Source organism: Mus pahari, chromosome 21 (assembly GCF_900095145.1).
Source record: "Mus pahari chromosome 21, PAHARI_EIJ_v1.1, whole genome shotgun sequence".
In the NCBI taxonomy this organism is placed as follows: Eukaryota; Metazoa; Chordata; class Mammalia; order Rodentia; family Muridae; genus Mus; species Mus pahari.
Window position 1 is genome coordinate 29133264 of NC_034610.1, and position 3911 is coordinate 29137174.

Consider the following 3911-nt stretch of genomic DNA (forward strand, 5'->3'; position numbering starts at 1 on the left):
CACGCACACACGCACACACACGCACGCACACACGCGCACACACGCGCGCACACACACACACGCACACACACACACGCACACACACCAACCCGTACTTACACATTCCTTATTCAACCTTTATAAGTAAAACATCAGCCGGGAGGTGGTGGCGCACACCTTTAATCCCAGCACTTGGGAGGCAGAGGCAGGTGGATTTCTGAGTTCGAGACCAGCCTGGTCTACAGAGTGAGTTCCAGGACAGCCAGGGCTACACAGAGAAACCCTGTTTCGGAAAACAAAACAAAACAAAACAAAACAAAAAAATCAACTCCCATCATATCTTAGATCCTTGGGAGCAGACAGGCATTTTCTCCTCTTCCTTGAAAAGCCACGAAGAGACCAAACCACAGAGCTGAGTACAAGACACAGAGCAAACAGAAAGAGCCCACTCTGTTCTACTGGAAAGGCTCCCAGAAAGAAAGAAACAGCTTTCGCCTTTCAAGGGGGAAGGTGTTTTCAGGTGGGGGCTGGGCACAGGAGTAGGGTATATTAGCCATATTATATAAATTAGACAGTTAGGCATATTAGATAGGCAAGCACACACAGAGCTGAAGGAAATGGGCTGTTATATGTAATTTCCCTCCTCTACTTACAATATAAAATAGCACACTCTTTTAAAAGCAAGCCTACAGTAAGCAGTAATAACAATTCTTAAAAAATTAGGTGCCAAAGACTCAAGCATTATTCAGACTTCATAATTCACAGAAAACCCAAAGAGGATACGACACACAAAATACTATGCAGTCTTGATAAGGGAGCACTGGGGTGAGGAGCGTGGTACACTCAGGGGTAACATTTGGTTCATGAAAGGGCAGCGAGATGAGCAAGGCAAACAGGCCAGGTACACGCTATTATTTATCTAACAACCGGGCTGCAACTTCAGCAGAGGGAGAAGTGAGCCAGGAGAGAAGGGTAAAAAAGTATACAAAGAGACACACTAAATGGTCCTACACGTTCCACAGGTGGGGAAGTCAGGGCTGTGAAATCAGAGTGTCACATAGTCGGGTGTCTCAGAAACATGTCTCTGCTAACGCTGTGAAGAGAGAGTGGAGAAAGACTCAGACGTGATGTTCCGGCATCTTCTACATTCTAAATGCTGTTTTACCTCACAATAGTCCAGAGGAAAAGACGAGAGGCTAGTTGCTCACGGTCAGGCTCAGTGGGAAATGTGCCTGCTGCTCCACCTGATGGCCTAAGTTCAGTGCCCCAAACCCACATGGTATGAGAGAACTGGTTCCTGCGGTTGCCCCCTGACTGACCTCCATATGCTGTGGTATGTCTGAACTCCACCTCCCCGACCCCAAACAAAAACAAAGCAAGAAAAGCAACCCTGGCTTCCCTGTAGCTAGGACTACTAGGATTACAGTCACCTGTAAGGCCCCGTCAGAAGCGGTTAGCGGAGAGTAATGTAAAATGTGCCCGGTCTTTTCTTCTGTCAGCGCAGCATCTACAAAGCTCACCATCCCCCGGACTCCTCCCACATTCCCCATTTTAGCCATTACTCCCCAGACTCTGCCTATCTTCCCTGTCCATTCCTTCTACTACCCAAAGCCAACAGTTGTGCCCCCTCGGCAGGACCTACCATTTCCAGTCTTTCCTCCCCAGTGTCCACTGCCTTCACACCCAGCTAATGTTCCCTGTCTACTATAACCCTCCCTTTCACTGTGAACCCCTGCACCCTTCCCTATTCCATGGGGCATAAGCTCAGTCCTAACTGGACAGGATTCGCCTGATTTAATCTGCGCCTACACTCTTGCAGCTCACTGGAGACCGCCAACTAACCTCCTCCTTGTTCCCTCTGCAGCCAGGGCCACTCTGGATCGGACGCACTGTCGTACACACTGCCCAGGACCAGGACCATATCTCGGCCAGTCTACTGCCCAACCCCTCACACTTTCAGGTCTCCTCCTAGTTTCTCACTCTCAATAATGACTGACCTCAATTCCTTCTCCACCAACAAAACAGAAACTGAAAGTTCTACAGGATGACTCCACCGCCATCATCAGCCTGCACTCACCGCTCCTGTGCCCGGCGATCAATCCACCCTCTTTAAAATTGTTACTATTTAACGGGCATACGTGTTTGTCTGTATGTATCTGTGCATTACAAGAACGCCTGGTGCTACAGAAGTCAGAAGAGGGTATTGGATGCCCGTCGACTCCCTGCCCACCTCGAAAACCCTTTCTCCCTTCAGCTGCTTCTCCTCAGGCAGCTTGTCACATGGAAGGCAACTGGCACACTGGTTCCCTGCTACTGTTTTCAGCCTCCTACAGGTCATTCACAGTGGACTACAGCAAAAATTCTGAGACCTTAACTGGAATCCTATCCTTTTCCAGTGTCAAATTTGATGATGGCTTTACATTTACAGTAAAAAGCCAACGCCCCTAAGTCACCCTTCAGAGCCTTCTGCACCACTGTGGCATTCCCTATAGAATGCCTTTGTTCCAGGCCCCCTGGCCCTTTCCACTCACCTGTCCACAAGCTCTCCTCTCAAGGACTTGACTCCCTCCCTTGCCTCTTTCAAGATTTCCTCAATGACTTGGTATAATACATATAACCAATACACATCCATCACATCCATTTTGGATTTTCATGACTGGATTTCGCTGTATAACAGCCTTGACCCTCCTGGAATTCGCATTGTAGACCAGGCTGGCCTCTGCCTCCGGAGTGACAGGATTAACACTTATAACCAACACTCATGCATCCTCTTGCTATTTTCTACTTTGTCCTCATATTTAGCACCACTTACATACCTCGTATTTTTAGCTTATTAATTCATGCAATGACTACGAACTGAGTCCTTACCGTGTGCATATTATGCTAGCTCTGGAAATGGGCAAATAGGGGATAATATGATATTTAGTTAGCGACAATGATATAAAAAAGCAATAAAGGAGATCTTTGTCTCGCCTCAAAAACAGGTTTCTGTGTTTGTTCCCCTAGGCTCAGTGACCGTAGTGTCCTTGGACACAGAGATGTCAACTAAATTTTTAAAAAGAAACACAAGGGAGCTGCAGTTTTTGAGCATTATCTTTAAGCATAATATGTCCACGAGCCTAAGGAGAGCACTAATTGTATGTACTTCGTGTTTAAGTTGGGAGTGGGACCTGGGTAGGCAGGCGTAGGCGTTTGACGGGAGGGCTGGGGGAACCAAAATATATTGTACGTGAGATGCAGAATACCATCAATTAAACGAGCGGCTGCATCCAGGTTAGATTCCGCGGGCAAGTGGTGCTGACCTTTGGGTGCACTTCCTCCAGTTCCTAAGTTCAAGGTGATATTCACGCCTCTCGGCAGCTACTCCTCTGCCCTGCTTCCACCGCGGCGGGGATCGGGCGTGTTTCGCCTGAGGTGCTTCGGATTCCCGGCTCAATCCTGAGGCCCCGGCCGAAGCCCACACCTCCTCGCCGGCTTCCCGGGCTGGGGAAGCGCAAATGCACTCACTGACCTGTGTGTGCGCGCGGAGAGGACGACCGCGACGCCCACGCGCACGCTCCCGCCGCAGGCGCCTCTGCGGAAACACACTCCGCTCCGTCCCGCTGCGGCGCAGGCGCACGGCAAGCCCCGCCCCCCCAGGCCGGCCAGCCGGGGGGGCACGTGACCGCGCGAGCACGTGACCGCTCCGCGCACCACCCCACCCCTTTTCCGCTCGGCGGGCTACCGCCTCCGGTCCTCCAGGGCTTCCGCTCGCGTAGCCGGAAGGGCCCTTGCGCCCCATGTTCTGCCCCTGGCCGGGCCACTAAATAAAGTTTCTGAGTTCAAAAGCGCTTTAAAAAAAAAAAAAAAAAAAAAAAAAGCCCAAACGCATACATTCAGCTACCGCGGCCGTTGAACCCCGAGCGACGCCAGTGAGTGGCGTGTGGCGCCGG

At 50.5% G+C, this 3911-nt stretch overlaps 1 protein-coding gene across 2 annotated transcripts in view; it reads right to left on the reverse strand.

Moving 5' to 3' along the window:
• The window catches only part of Rmnd1 (required for meiotic nuclear division 1 homolog), a 26676-nt gene extending 23101 nt beyond the window's left edge, over positions 1–3575 (reverse strand). Inside the window, exon 1 of one of the 2 annotated variants that reach the window (XM_029533087.1) lies at positions 3491–3575. The gene's annotated coding sequence lies outside the window, so the exon portion shown is untranslated. The other variant, XM_029533086.1, reaches the window with a different exon arrangement.
• Between the last annotated feature and the right edge of the window lie 336 nt (positions 3576–3911).